This window comes from Musca domestica, unplaced genomic scaffold, assembly GCF_030504385.1.
Source record: "Musca domestica strain aabys unplaced genomic scaffold, Musca_domestica.polishedcontigs.V.1.1 34, whole genome shotgun sequence".
NCBI classification, from domain to species: Eukaryota; Metazoa; Arthropoda; class Insecta; order Diptera; family Muscidae; genus Musca; species Musca domestica.
Genome location: NW_026712313.1, coordinates 9700456 through 9717436, shown reverse-complemented (window position 1 = coordinate 9717436; position 16981 = coordinate 9700456). Strand labels below are relative to the sequence as shown.

Genomic DNA, 16981 nt, shown 5'->3' with positions numbered 1-16981 from the left:
GTCAGACAAAGAGACAGACGGACGGACATCGCTAGATCGACTACAAATGTCCTGAAACGGTCTCCAAAGAGCAAAACCGATATTTCGGTCAAATTTTTTGGCCAAATTTAATGATATATATGCCCTCTCCCTATTAAAATCCAGGCTTTTCGGTTGGTTGATTATAAAAAAATATTTTATTAACCTTTTTTAAAAAGAAAATCGCAATCCTCATTATGATGAACTCTCAGTGTTATAGTGAACTTTTTATGCCAAGTGTTCACCATACGGCCATGAAATGGTGTATTTCAATATATACTGTACTGCACGTGAGTGACACGCCACCCTTGATATTGAAATATAAATTCGAATAAAAGCAAAGTAATTCTTCAGAAACTAAATTTTGAAAAAAAAGACAAATTACAACATGAAATTCAAGTTTCAAAATTGTCCAAATCTAAATTACAAATGTCAGTTTCCTTTTTTTATAAAAGGATGAAGCAATTTAAGCCAATACCCTTTCACATAATTTCTTTTGATTTAATCGCAATTATTTTGTAACGAGTCCACTCACACATATACCATATATGTGGTTCTTTACGTTTTTGTTTTTTATACCCTACACCACAAGGTGGTCAGGGTATTATGGCTTTGTGCATTTGTTTGTAACAGGCAGAAGGAAACGAGATAGACCCATAGTTCCTTTTGATGATCTGCACAGAATCACATTCTGAGTCGATTTATGCATGTCCGTCCGTCCGTCTGTCCGTCTGTCCATGTATTTTTGTAAACAAAGTACAGGTCGCATTTATTGCCCGATCCAGATGAAATTTTGCAAAGATCTTTTGTTTGGCCCAAGGACGAACCCTATTGAAATTGGAGATAATCGGTCGAAATTTAGATATAGCTCCCATATATATCTTCGTCCGATTTGCCTTTTATTGTGCACCAAACGTGTAATATCAGCCCGAATTGTATGGAATTTTGCATATACACATAAATTAGGCCTGAAAATATGTGTGCCAAATTTGATCGAAATCGGTTCAGATATAGCTATAGCTCCCATATATATTCTTCGTCCGATTTGTTATTTTTGTCCACCGCAGCCGTAATATGCACTATGCAACAACAACATTTGGGGAAATATATCAAATACAGCTCAGAAATACATTTGCTAAATTTTATCGAGATCGGTTCAGATTTGGATATAGCTCCCATATATAACTTCGTCCGATTTACCTTTGATTGTGCACCAAACGTTTAATATTTGCCCAAATTGGATGAAATTTGGCACTTACGACCGAATTGAGTCTAGAAACTAGTATGTCAAATTTTGTGAAGATCGGTTCAGATATAGCTATAGCTCCCATATATATTGTTCATCCTATTTATTGTAATTGTTACCCACAGCCGTAATATGCACTCCGTAACAACGATATTCAGGGAAATATATCAAATACAGCTCAGAAATATCTTTGCCAAATTTTATCGAGATCGGTTCAGATTTGGATATAGCTTCCATATATATCTTTATCCGATTTCAAATTAATTTCGCACCAAATTGGCAATACAAGTCCGAATGTAAAAGATACAAATGCTTCGGCATATTTAGTCCTTTGAATTTTAAATTATAATTATAATCATAGCGTGTATGATTAAATTCTCCCATAAAAACTTTTAATTGTTATGCGGAGCTCAACTAAATTAGCAAAGTGGTGTAGGGTATCATAAAATCGGCCCCGCCCGACTTTAGGACTTTTTTTACTGTTTTTTTTTTTTTTTTTTTTTTTTTTTGTTTACATGTATTTTGAAAATTATCTGTGGTAAAAGTTAAAGTTATGTGACGCCTTTCTGTGTCTTGCATGCCACGTGAACGGCATGCAATCCTCAAATAATTTAATTGGAACACGAAAATTAGCCCAATGACTTGGTAAACAATGTGTTTATGTCAAAACAAAAGCAAAGAATGCAAATAATATCAAAATTCAAATACGAAATTTCATGGACATTTTTTTTCATTCTTTAATAAAATATCGGCAATATTTTTGAATAAAAATTTCAAATAGAATTAAAAACAAATTGTGAAAAATACTAAATTTTTTTATAGAAATCAAAACTATAAAATTAAATGCCTTAAAGAATATTAATATTATTAGCTACCAAAAATAAATCATTGAACGCTGGTTTAAAAAAGTATCTTCCCAGAACCCATAAAATTCCAAAAATGGACCGATATCACCCATTTTCTATTCCAATGCTTTTGAATATAATTCAAAGGTGTCTATCAAATTTCAGAGCTCTATTCTATATAAATGTTGCCAAATAAATCTCAATCTATAGGGGTATATTTGTATATATAAAAACCCTAACAGAGTTTGACCCAAGAACCCTGAGCTTCTTTGGAGTTTGACCTTCAAAGGTGTATTATTCAGACCGCTTGGCTATCGAACAGTCAAGTAATAAGAAAATTTGCAGTGAATTGGGAAGAAGTGCTAAATTTTTAAGAAATAAACAATGTTTTTTTTTTTTTTTTTTTTTTTTTTTTTTTTGTTTAGAACAAGTAAGCAAAGGCTATAGCCGTGCGGGGCCGTCCATGTGATACCCTACAACACTAGAATATGTTAGAAGTCCCCTTTATGTCCACATCCATTTTAGAAGATTTCGCTTTTGAAATTAGGTCAGAGACCCCTGCCCAGATGTTACCCTTGGGTTTTCGACCCGGGGAATTTGGGTAATATTTAGGCACAACGTATGCTGTTACATATTTAAAGAAAAAAACAATTTAAAAAGCAGTAAGTTAGGCCGGGCCGAACTATGAATACCCTCCACCATTTGGAACAAATTTGGAAATTTTCAAAAAATAAAATCCGTTAAAAATTCTGTTAAGATTTTAAAAATACCGAATATAGCCGTTATATTGGGGTCTCTACGACGATGTGGTCCTACATAGGCATTGTTTGTCATAAGCCATTACCATATTTAAATTCGAAACTTGAAATAAACGGTAAATAATATAGCTAAAAGCAAAAATATCGTATATAGGGAGGTTTAAGGTCATTAATCATTCTGACAATTCCACTTTCATCGCTTGTGCATGTGACAAGGCCAGGGTCAGCAGTTGCTGGGTATATAAAGCTGAAGAGTAGTGTAAAACTTCACAACACGTTTTTTTAACAACCTTCAACATGCGTTTCTTTGGAAATATTCTAATTTTATTGGCTATTGTGGCCATGGCCTTGGGTCAGGTAAGAATAGCATGGAATATCTTCTAATAATTCTCTCTTGAATCCTTTAAGGATATTGAGTCATATAATAGCTTATATGTATTAAATAAATTATAAATATTATTTTCTATTACAGCAACAATCTCCATCTGCTGATTACGAGAATGTAGCCAATGCTGAACCCCAACCAAGGGAAGATCCTGCCAAGATTGGATTCTCCATTGAATTTGGAAAATAAAAACTTTATGGAAATTGTGTTCTGATTTATGTGAAATAAAAGATAAATTTAACTTAATTATCCTTTTTATTGCAAATATTTGGAAGGAGCTTTGGAGGCATAGGATTGTCATTTACGCATAGCTATAAAAAATATTATATATTTCAGCCATATACCGAGGGTTTGGTTCAGAGCCTAAAGCGTGAAGTTTTTTTTAAAAATATATATATATATATTTTTTAGAAGTCTAACGAAGCCATAAACATGAAATTAAAAAAACAACTATGCAAAGGCTATAGTCGTGCGGGACCGACCATGTGATATTCTGCAACACTACAATATGTTAGAAGCCCCCTTATGTCCAAATCCATTTCGGAAGATTTTGCTTCTAAAATTATAACACGGAGCACTGCCCAGATATTACCCTTAGCTTTTTGACCAGGGACATTTGCCCAATATTTACGCACTCCGTTCTGCTGTTAGTTGTTGTGGTCTATTTTACAGCTAAATATAATCCAATGGTCATCCAAAATGCTAGAATTCTTCCCTGTCCTTAACTCTCTTCTCAGACGTGTCGATTGGCTTCAATTGTGTAAACAGGAATATTTTTCGGTTTTTGGTTCATTGGAACCCCTAAATATTTTGCTATCATCTCCCGAAGTTCGCCTTTTGTGTATTTCGGATATCGGTTGTAGGTAAATGTGGTATTTTTTCACACACAAGTAGTGGTCCATTCTACCCGCTGTCCTAACTTTAACTTCCAACGAGATTTCGTGTCCTTTGGTTTCTATTTGTGACCTTCATAACGGCGGTAAAATCAGGAACATTTTTAGTTGTTGGTCCATTTCAACCCCCAATATATATTGGGGAGATCTTTTAAAACAATAGGCCTAGTCCTTTTGAGCCTAACCCTACCCTTGTTAATATTTTTCGTGAGGGTCGGACGATAATTGCAATCTGTATATAGCAATCCCAACCTGTGTTGTAAGGTAAAAAAATATTACAAAATATACACTTCGATATTAAAAGACAAGTAAAAAAACATTAATTTCGGCCGGGCCAAACTTTTAATACCCTCCACCTTAGGGTAAAAGAAACATTCGAAGAAATGTGGCAAAAACCATTAAAATTCCGAATATCGGGAGGTACCATTATATGGGGGCTATATCAAATCATGGACCCATGCATGCAATATTTCGCCACCGAAGCTGGAACCCATTATGACCAACAAATACCAATTTTCAGACAAATCCGTGAAAAAATGTGGCAAAAAAATAAAATACCGAATATCGGGAGGTACCGTTATAAGGGGGCTTTACCAAAACGTGGACCTACACATGCACTGTTTTGCCACACGTTCAGGGACCCATTATGACCCACAAATACCAATTTTTAGACAAATCAGTGAACAAATGTGGCAAAAACCATCAAAATACCGAATATCGGGAGGTACCGTTATATGGGGGCTATACCAAATCATGACCCACATATACAAATTTTTAGACAAATCCGTGAAAAAATGTGGCAAAAAAAAAATAAAATACCGAATATCGGGAGGTACCTTTATATGGGGGCTATACCACAACGTGGACCTATACATGCAATGTTTTGCCACACGCTCAGGGACCCGTTATGACCTACAAATACCAATTTTCAGACAAATCCGTGAAAAAATGTGGCATAAATCATCAAAATACCGAATGTCGGAAGGTACCGTTATATGGGGACTATACCAGAACGTGGACCGATATATCTCATTTTCAATACCAACCATCCTAGACGCAATGCAAATAGCTCTGCTAAATTTTGGCCCTCTACGTCAAATAATGTGGGCTGTATCGTGATTTCAACAGACTGACAGACAGACAGACAGACGGACAGACAGACAGACAGACGGACATCGTTAAATCGACTTAGAATTTTATGCTGATTATGAATATACATACTTTATGGGGTCTAAGACGAATATTTAAGGATGTTACAAACGGAATGACAAAGTTAATATACCCTCCTTTCCAAGGTGGAGGGTATAAGAAGTTGAAAAAATCGCATGCGATAAAAAAATATGAAAAATATTACAAAATCTATATTAACATCATTATTGGAATATTTTTATGCGATTTTTTTTTTAGATTTTATACTTTTATGCCAAGAGGGCATTCTGAATTGACAAAATTTGTTAAAATCGGTCCAGCCATTCTTGAGATATAAGCATTCTATGTAACATCCCCTTCCTTTGTATTTATACATTGTATATATATATATATATATATATATATATATATATATATATATATATATATATATATATATATATATATATATATATATATATATATATATATATATATATATATATATATATTTACTATGGGCATCTACGTTACGGCGAGAATTTACCTATTCGTATCCTTTTGATTTCGCTGGGACAAAAAAATATTCGCGATTTAATGGACATTTTGACTTTTATTTAACACAAATGTTATGGTCTATTTCACCCACTAAATATTATCCGATTGCCATCAAAATTGGAAGGCTTATGCCCAGCCCTGAGCGCTAAACCCATGCTAATTTTCGCTTCAATTGATCTATAATTGCGACCTGTAGAGCAACTGTAAAATCAGGAAATTTTCAGATTTTGGTCCATTTCAACCCCCTAAATATTATGCGATCATCTCCAAAAGCAATACAGTCGTACATACATAGCTAGATCAACTCAGCTCGGCGAGATAGAAAGATCCAAATATACTTTCCTATTTCAGAAACCAATATTTCGAGGTGTTACATAATTTTTGGCCCAATGAAATTTATAATACCCCCAACACATAGTGTTGTAGGGTATAAAAATGTGATGATACTTTCCAAGGTACATGTTGAATATACAAATTACTTTTCTTCATAGACTCACACTGAAATTTGGTTTAGAATAATTCATCCTTTGATATTTTTCCCAAAAAAAAATTAATTATAAAGGGAGATTTTTGGCTTGGATCGGAAATGTGTTAAATTAGCAGTAAAATAAGGCAAAACACATCATTATACCCTCAGCCATATGGCTACAGAGGGTATATATCATTTGATACAGTCAAAACGTGCCTAGTCGAAATAATGGTTTTAGACCCTAGGTCTCTTTGGACCAAATCCGTTTCAGAACATTTGGAGTCGATCTACCGATGTCCGTCCGTCCGTCCGTCTGTCTGTCTGGCTGGCTGGTGCGCACGATAATTCTCGAAGGGAGTATCCGATTTGATCCAAACTCGGTACATCGTAATATTTTTGTCAAACTTAGATCGAGCTCGGAGATGGGCAATATCGGTCCACTCCTTCTGGTACCTCCCACACAAAATGTCAAAATTTTCAAAGAAAATAATTTATTGCCCAGAAAGAGAAAGGATAATCCGGTTTTGCTCGAACTTTGCGAATCCTAATATTTTCATTAGTGCCAGGTCAGGTGCGGAAATGGACAATATCGGTCCACTCCATCGAGGACCTCCCCCGCAAAGGGTCAAAATTTTGAATAATTACAACTCCTATAAAATGTGATGTAAGAGTCCGATTGTCTTCAAATTGTATCGGTCTTCGAATGTATCGGTCCACTTTTTCGGGTTACTCCTCCACGAAAGGTCAAAATTTTCAAAAACAAAAAAAAATATTTTTTTTCAGCACATAAAGAGAAGCAATAATCCGAGTTTGCTCAAATTTTGCTCAGTTCTAGGTCAAGTGCGAAAATGGACAATATCGGTCCACTCCATCAAGTACCTCCCCCACAAAGGTCAAAATTTTGAATAATTACAACTTTTATAAAATGTGATGTAAGAGTCCGATTGTCTTCAAATTTCACATATCTCAATATTTTTATTAACCCAAGGTCTGGTGTTAAGAGGGAATACATCGGTCCACTCCTTTTGGTACCTCCCCCACAAAAGGTCGAAATTTTCAAAAAATATATATAAAATATATTTTTTGCACAGAAAGAGAAACGGTTACCCGATTTTGCTCTAACTTTGCAAATCCTAATATTTGCGTCAGTGCTAGGTCATGTGCTAGAATGGACAGTACCGGTCAACTCCATCAAGTACCTCCCCACCAAAGGGTCAACATTTTGAATAATTAAAACTCTTATAAAATGTCATGTAAAGATCCGAACATCTTCAACTTTCACACATTCCAATATTTTTATAAGCTTAGGATCTGCTGTTAACATGGAATGTATCGGTCCACTCCTTCTGGTATCTCCCCCACAAAGTGTCGAAATTTTGAATACCCATGAAGCTCATAAAACGCCACATTAAGATCTGATTCCATTTAGACTTGGCACATCTCAATATTTCTATCAACACAAGATCTGTTATAAAGGTGGTATAGATCGAACCATTTCTTCTGGTACCTCCCCCATACTTAGGGTTCAAGATTTTGAAAAACAAAACGCCCAAATAAAGCGAAATGAGCATCCAAATCTCTTCAAATTTCATACATAAAAATTTGTTTGCTAACACAAAATCTGTTATGAAGTTGATATATATCTGCCAACCCCTTCTGGGGTCACAATTTTCAATAATTTTATCTGTCATAACTTTTGAAACAATTTATCAATTCTTTACTACTTGCTATGCTCAAATATTTCTCTCAGTAAGAAGCCTGATATGAATATGACATTTATCGGAATTTATGATTTCGCATAAAATTGGAGCCCAATATTTCGCTAAATTTTTTTATTTGCATCAGATGAAGTATAAAAATGGAATATTCCGGTAGACTCTATATATACAAAATGGACAATATTGGCCCATTCCTTCGGAACCGGCTCCATAGAGGGTCAAACGTTTGAATAACTGTAACACTAGTCAAATATATTTCGATTATTTAATCGAACATAGGCTGAGGGTATATATCTGTCGGCAATACCGACTGATACTTTTTAACTTGTTTTCGTTTGTAATTTATAAATTTCGAATGTAATTTTCTTAAAAACTATTGTATATATTTTTCCTCCTCATTTTATTTGCAATATTGCCAAAGGCTAACATATACCTAAAATCAACGAGAATTTCAAAAAAAAGGACGTTTCACTCCATATTTAGACTAATTTGCGATATAAACTTTCCGATACATGTGTCTTATATTTTAGCTGTACTTTGATAATTAGCTGGATTTTTCTTGTAGTCAGGACACAGGACTGCTGTGGAATACACATATCAGAGATGCTAAAGACTTCCTACAATATCAAAATTATTTTTAGACATTTATTTATTTAATAATTTATTCATATATTTTAGTATTTTTATACCCTCAGCCATATGGCTAGAAGGTATACAACTGAAGGGTATACATCTGAAAATTTTTATCTTGTTTTTTTTTCAACTTCAAAAATTAGCTTCTAATGTATCGACTTTGAGACTTGGAGATATGATGAAATTCCATGAATTGAAAGAAAATTACCTTTAAGGTCATTAATCATTCTGACAATTCCACTTTCATTGCTTGTGCATGTGACAAGGCCTGGGCCAGCAGTTGCTGGGTATATAAAGCTGAAGAGTAGTGCAAAACTTCACAACACGTTTTTTTAACAACCTTCAACATGCGTTTCTTTGGAAATATTCTAATTTTATTGGCTATTGTGGCCATGGCATTGGGTCAGGTAAGAATAGCGTGGAATATCTTCTAATAATACTCTCTTGAATCCTTTAAGGATATTGAGTCATATAATAGCTTATATGTGTTCAATAAATTATAAATATGATTTTTTATTACAGCAACAATCTCCTCCTGCTGATAACGAGAATGCATCCAATGCCGAATCCCAACCAAGGGAAGATCCCGCCAAGATTAGATTCTCCATTGAATTTGGAAAATAAAAACTTTATGGAAATTGTGTTCTGATTTATGTGAAATAAAAGAAAAATGTACATTTAATTATCCTTTTTATTGCAAATTTTTTGTAAGGAGCTTTGGAGGCATAGGATTGTCATTTACAAAAAAAAAAATATATTTCAGCGATATACCGAGGGTTTGGTTCAGAGCCTAAAGCGTGAAGTTTTAAAAAAATATATATATTTTTTAGAAGTCTAACGAAGCCATAAACATGGAATTAATAAAAAACAGTAAAGAAAGTTCTAAAGTCGGGCGGGCCCGAATTTATGATACCCTACACTACTTTGCTAATTTAGTTGAGATCCACATAAAAATTAAAAGTTTTTATGAAATAATTCAATCATACACGCTATGACTATAATTATAATTTAAAATTCACAGGACTAAATATGCCGAAGCATTTGTGTCTTTTAAATTCGGACTTGTATTGCTCATTTGGTGCACAATTAATTTGAAATCAGATAAAGATATATATGAGAGCTATATCCGAATCTAAACAGATCTTGATAAAATTTGGCAAAGATATTTCTGAGCTGTATTTGATATATTTCCCTGAATATCGTTGTTACGGAGTGCATATTACGGCTGTGGGTTACAAAATACAACAAATCGAATGAACAATATATATGGGAGCTATAGCTATATCCGAACCGATCTTTACCAAATTTGGCATACTACCTTCTAGACGCAATTCGGTCGTATGTGCCAAATTTCCGATTTGGGCAAATATTAGACGTTTGGTGCACAATGAAACGTAAATCGGAAGATGTTATATATAGGAGCTATAGCTATATCTGAACCGATTTCGATCAAATTTGGCATACTTATTTTCAGGCCTAATTTGGTTGTATGTGCAAAATTCTATAATATTCGGGCTGATATTACGCGTTTGGTGCACAATAAAAGGCAAATCGGACGAAGATATATATGGGAGCTATATCTAAATTTTTACCGATTATCTCCAATTTCAATAGGGTTCGTCCTTGGGCCAAACAAATGATTTGTGCAAAATTTCATCTGGATCGGGTAATAAATGCGAACTGTACTTTGTTCACAAAAATACATGGACAGACGGGCGGACTGACATGCATAAATCAACTCTGAAAGTGATTCAATACAGATCATTAAAAGGAACTATGGGTCTATCTCGTTTCCTTTTGCCTGTTACAAACAAATGCACAAAGCCATAATACCCTGACCACCTTGTGGTGTAGGGTATAACAACTAAGCAAAGGCCGACCATGTGATACTCTACAACACTACAATATATTAGAAGCCCCCTTATGTCCAAATCCATTTCGGAAGATTTTGCTTTTAAAATTATAACACGGAGCACTTCCGTCGTGCTGTTGGGTCTTGTGCTAGAATTCTTCCCTTTCCCTTACTCTCATCTCAAGCGTGCGTATCATCTCCAAAAGCAATAGGGTTCTATTCTGGCCCCACATCCATTCTAAATTTCGTGAAGATCAGGCCATAATTGCGACCTGTAGAGTGATTAACATGGACGGACATACATAGCTAGATCGATTCAGCTCGGCGAGATAGGAAGATCCATATATGCTCTCCTATGTGGGAAACCAATATTTCGAGGTGTGCCGGGACATGATTTGAAAAGCGAAATCTTCCCAAAATGGATTTGGACATAAGGGGGCTTTTAACATATTGTAGTGTTGTAGGGTATAACATGATCGGCCCCGCACGACTATAGCCTTTGCTTACTTGTTAAAAAAAAAAATTTGCAGAAGTGCAACAAAACCATAAACATTGATTTCAGAGAGTACCTCTGATAAATTTCTCGCAACTTTAAAAATAATTTTCTAAAATACATTTCTTTGCCACAGAGACCAGGAAATTATCTTTCGAATAATGTGTCAATTGATGAACCTGCCAAAATCCCTTAATCATTTTTGTAAACTCTTCAAGTTTTCTAGGAATATTTTTTTACAGAATATTTTTCCAGAAGTCCAAAGAAGGTGGATTTTTTTGAAATACCTCCAACAAGTTTTTGGTGGCTTTATAAATAATTTTCCTACAAATATATTCAGATACGAGGACATTTTCTTTAAAATTATCTTTCTGATGATATCCCCAAAAAATCCGTTTGATATTTTTATACCCTCCACCTTGGATGGGAGGGTATATTAACATTGACATTCCGTTTGTAACATCCCTAAATATTAGCCGTAGATCCCACAAAGTATATATATTCTTGATCAGCATAAAATTCTAGGTCAATTTAACAATATCCGTCCGTCTGCTCGTCTATCCGTCTTTGGAAATCACTCTAGCTTCGGAACGAATGTGTATTATGTCTGCAGGACTTTTGATATTGAAAATAGGTCATGTAGGTCCACGTTTTAGTATAGCCCCCATATAACGGTACCTCCCGATATTCGGCATTCTGATCATTTTAGTGACATTATTCAACGGAATTGTTTCAAATTTGGTATTTAAAGTTCGTAATGGGTACTAAAGCCTAAGACAGAAAATTGTCTGTGCAGGCCTACGTCTTCGTATAGCCCCCATATAACGGTACCACCCGATATTCGGTATTTTTATAACTTTAGCAACATTATTCAGAGGAATTGTTTCAAATTTGGTATTTGAAGTTCGTAATGAATGCTGCAGCCTGAGACAGAAAATTGTCTATGCAGGTCCATGTCTTCGCATAGCCCCCATATAACGGCATCTCTCGATTTTTAGTATTTTAATAATTTAACGACTTTATACAACGGAATTGTTTCAAATTTGTAATGGATATTGCAGCCTATGACAGAAAATTGTCCGGGCAGGTCCTCGCATTCGTATAGCCCCCATTTAGCGGCACCTCCCAATATTCAGTATTTTGATGATTTTAGCGACATTATTCATCGATTTTTTTTTTCAATTTTCGCATTTGAATATTGTAATGACTTATGACAAAAGTTGCCTATGAAGGTCCACGTCTTCGAATAGACCCTAATATAACGGCTACATTCGGTATTTTTAAGATTTTAACAGAATTTATGTTTTTGAACATTGCCAAATTCGTTCTAAACAGTGGAGGGTATTCAAAGTTCGGCCTGGCCGAACTTACAGCATTTAGCTCAGTTCGAAAGTTACTCTTTAAAAAATCAAGTATAATTGGTCAGTTGGTCCTTGAAGAAAATTTTCTCTAAAAATTCACAATAATTGGTCGAATGGTCCTTGAAAAAATATTCTTAAAAATCTACGATAATTCTTTGATAGTCCTTAAAAAGTTACATTTGGTCAGATTTTTCTTGAAAAAAATGTCCTCAAAAAATCCATGATTATTTGCCAGATTCTTTAACAATCGACAATTTCTGATCTATTGCTCGTCGCAAAAATACTCTGTAAAAATCCACGAATTTTCGTCTGAAGGTCCTTGAAGAAATATTCTTTAAAAATTCATAGTTATAACTCATGTGGTCCTTAAAAAATATTCTTTAAAAAATCCAAACTTATTTGGCTGAAGGTCCTTGAAAAAATATCACAAAAACCCGACGTTTACTGCTAAGATAGTCCTCGAAAAAATATTCTTTAAAATCCCATAATTATTGGTTAAATTGCCCATGTCTATTTGCTTAAAGGTCCTCGTTGTCGAGAATAGACCCTAATATAACGGCTACATTCGGTATTTTTAAGATTTTAACAGAATTTTAACGAAATTGCCAAATTCGTTCCAAATGGTCGAGGGTATCCAAAGTTCGGCCCGGCCGAATTTATAGCTTTTAGCTCAGCTTAAGCATCTAACTTTTTTCAAATTTTACACATCCAAATATTTTTGCTAACGTAAGATCTGCTGGTGAAGATGATATATATCTGCCAACCCCTTCTGATAACTCACCCACAAAGGGTCACAAGTGTCATAATTTGCGAAACAAGTCGGCGAATTTTTACAATAGCTTTAACTAAATATTTCTCTCAACCAGAGATAAATATGGAATTTATGCATTTCGCATAAAATTGGATATAAATGTTAAATTTCCTTCCGAATTTGCACATACCAATATTTTTATCTATATTAGACGAAGTGCGATCTGGTACCTCACGCACATTTTAACATTTTCAAATAATAATCACATATTTAAAATAATGTGAAGGAAGTAGTCGATATAGTCCAACCCTGGCACGACGCAATATTTATATCATATTTATTTAGGTCCGATAGGAAATGGTCAATATTGGCCCATTCCTTCGGAACCTACTCCACAGAGGATCAACAATTTGAATAATCATAACAGAAGTCAAAATATATTTAAATTATCCAACATTGGCTGAGGGTATACATCTGTCGGAAAAATCGACTGACACTTTTTATCTTGTTTTTTTTTTTCACCTTCGAAAATTAGCTTCTAATGAATCGACTTTAATGGAGAAATGATGAAATTCCATGAATTGGAAAAAAATTACTTTTAAGGTCATTAATCATTCTGACAATTCCGTTTTCTTCGTTTTTGCATGTGACAAGGCCAGGGCCAGTAGTTTGAGGGTATATAAAGGCAGAAGAGTAGTGCAAAACTCCACAACACGTTTTTTTAACAACCTTCAACATGCGTTTTTTTGCGAATATTCTAATTTTATTGGCTATTGTGGCCATGGCCTTGGGTCAGGTAAGAATAGCATGGAATATCTACTTTTAATACTCTCTTGAATCCTTTAGGGATATTGAGTCATATAATAGCATATATGTATTAAATAAATTATAAATATTATTTTCTATTACAGCAACAATCTCCTCCTGCTGATTACGAGAATGCAGCCAATGCCGAATCCCAACCAAGGGAAGATCCTGCCAAGATTGGTTTCTCCTTTGAATTTGGAAAATAAAAAGTTGTGGCAATTGTATTTTGATTTATGGGAAATAAAATAAAAACCATTTAATCGGTTTTGCCGATAGATGTATATCCTCAGCCTATGCCAGATTATTAAAATAAGTTTTAACTTACATTATGATAATTTCAAATGTTGAACCTTTATGGAATATATATCGCGTGAGGTACCACATATATTGGACTAAGGCATTCCACTTCATCTAATACTGTTCAAAATATTTCGGATGTCGACTATTTGAGGAAAATCGGAAATGTAAATCCAATTTTTTTGCGAATAATTGTTTATCATAATTTAAAACTTTTGTGCGGGAGGTACGAGAAGGAGTTAATCTATAAATTGCATATTCACATCAGATCATAGATTAAGAAAAATAAGTGGATTTGCCTAGTTTGAAAAGAACCGCCGATATGATATGGGAGAGGTACAAGAAGGAGTTGTAGGGCGATATCTATAACTTTCACAACAGAACTTGAGTTAGTAAAAATATTAGGAAATTTAAAGGTAATCGGATGCTCATTTCGCATTTTATGTGAGATATAATTGTTCAAAATTTTGACCAGTTGTGGGGAGGTATCAGAAGGATAGGTCTGATTTATCTCATCTACCAGAAGAAGTAGAAGTAGTATTCCATCTTCATACCAGGTGAAGTGTTGATAGATATATTGAGATGTGCCGAGTTTAAATCGGATGCTCATTTCACGGTTTACGAGCTTCATGGCTATTCAAAAGTTTGTCCCCTTATGTGGGAGGTATCAGAAGGAGTAGACCGATATATCCCATCTCCGGTTCGATCTGTACCATCAGATCTTGTATTGACGGAAATATTGAGATGTGCCAAGTCCGAATGGAATCGGATGTTAATTTCGCCTTTTATGAACTTAAAGGTTATTCAAAATTTTGACTCTTTGTGGGGGAGGTACCAGAAGGTGTGAAGCGATATATCCCATCTTCACACCAGACATTGGGTTATTAAAAAAAATGTGATGTGTATATTTTGAAGAGCACCAGATGCTTATTTTAGTTTTTGTGAGAGTGTTGGTTATTCAAAACTTTAGCCCTTTGTGAGGGAGGTACCAGAAGGAATGGTCCAATATCTGCTATATTTATAACAGATCTTGTGTTAATGGAAATATTGAGATGTGCAAAGTCCGAATGGAATCGGATGTTAATTTCGTATTTTATGAGCTTCATGGATATTCAAAATTTTGACCCTTTGTGGGGGAGGTACCAGAAGAAGTAAACCGATATATTCCATCTTTACACCAGACCTTGGGTTAACAAAATTATTGCGAAGTATTGAAGATAATCGGATTCTTACATCAAATTTTATAAGAGTTGTAATTATTCAAAATGTTGACCCTTCGTGGGGGAGGTACTTGATGGAGTGGACCGATATTTTCCATTTTCGCACCTGATCTAGCACTGACGTAAATACTAGGATTTGCAAAGTTGGAGTAAAATCGGATTATAGTTTCTCTTTCTGTGCAGAAAATATATTTTTTGAAAATGTCGACCTTTTGTGGGGGAGGTACCAGAAGGAGTGGACCGATATATTCCATCATAACACCTGACCTTGGGTTAATAAAAATATTGGGAAGTGTGAAATTTGAAGACAATCGGACTCTTAAATCGCATTTTTTAAGAGTTGTAATTATTCAAAATTTTGACGTTTTGTGACATTTTCGACTAGGGACATTTTGACCGTATCAAATGATTATACTCTCTCTAGCCACATGGCTGAGGGTATAATTACGCACATTCTATTGTCCCTTTATTGAAAACAATTTGAAGGAACTAGGAAGGCATATGATAATCCTCATAGCGTCTTCAAAGAATGGTTTTATAAGGGCTATCATTGCCTTTAGCAAAGGTTTTGGGAAATAATAATATTAGAGCCTTAAGCGTGAAGTTTTAAAAAAATGTTTTTTCAAAAGTCCAACGAAGCAATTAACATGAATTTTAAGGAATATCTGTGACAAATTTCTGGTGGCCTTTAAAATAATTTTCTTAATTATATTGGTTTGCTTCAGGCGCAAAGAAATTATTATTCAAATTATGTGTCCATTGACACCCCTACCAAAATCGCTTTATTATCTTTATAAACTCTTCAAAATTTTTAGAGAATATTTTTCCAGAAGTCCAAAGAAGCTGTAAACTTGGATTTTTAAAAACAACTCCAACAAATTTTTGTTAGTTTCATAATTTTCTTACAAATATCTTCAGAGACAATAAAATTTTCTTTAAAACATCCAACATCGCTTTTAATTTTTTTTTTTTTAAACTCTTCAAATATTTTAATAACTCTTCATTGACGTATAAGTGCTATTCATTTACCTTAATAGATGTGTCACTCATACGCCACCCGGTAATAGCATCCTTTCGGATAATGTGTCAAAGTAGTTTTTTTTTGTGTTCACGACCAGCGAATTCAATTTAAAATTGAATAATTTAACTGACATCCGGTGCACACACACGATTTACCAGCACCAAATGTTTTGTTTACGGGGCTTGTAATGGAAGAGAGAGAGAGAGAGAGAGAGAGAGAGAGAGCGACAAATTAATGTTTAATGGGTTGATATTTTGTGACAGCTATGAAAAAGGTTATTTTAAATGAAGTACGTCATGTTTGTTGTTAAGTTGTATAAAAATACAAAAAGTTGAAACGTTTGTTAATTGTTTTATATTTCCCGAACAAATCTATAATTATTGGTCTAATGGTCCTTGAAACAAAAAAAAAATATAGTTTTTAAAAAAAAATCAAAATTTTTGTCACGTCAGTCTTTTAAAATATATTCAAAAGCCCTCCACCAATTGGAACGAATTTGGCGCAATTCTCAAAAACAAAAAAATCCGT

At 34.3% G+C, this 16981-nt stretch overlaps 3 long non-coding RNA genes across 4 annotated transcripts; all 3 read left to right on the top strand.

The window, feature by feature from the left end:
- The first annotated feature begins 2618 nt into the window (after positions 1-2618).
- On the top strand, positions 2619-3498 carry LOC109613338 (uncharacterized). Of its 2 annotated transcripts, XR_009342798.1 has the most exons (3): positions 2969-2983; positions 3084-3224; positions 3340-3498. It is a non-coding gene; the product is annotated as an uncharacterized LOC109613338 (long non-coding RNA). The 2 variants fall into 2 exon arrangements; XR_002194919.2 differs by having other exon boundaries at positions 2619-3224.
- Positions 3499-8826: 5328 nt separating this feature from the next.
- Positions 8827-9333, top strand: LOC109613337 (uncharacterized). Its single transcript, XR_002194918.2, has 2 exons — positions 8827-9058; positions 9174-9333. It is a non-coding gene; the product is annotated as an uncharacterized LOC109613337 (long non-coding RNA).
- A 4441-nt stretch (positions 9334-13774) lies between these two features.
- Positions 13775-14196, top strand: LOC109613339 (uncharacterized). Its single transcript, XR_002194920.2, has 2 exons — positions 13775-13904; positions 14020-14196. It is a non-coding gene; the product is annotated as an uncharacterized LOC109613339 (long non-coding RNA).
- Positions 14197-16981: the final 2785 nt, after the last annotated feature.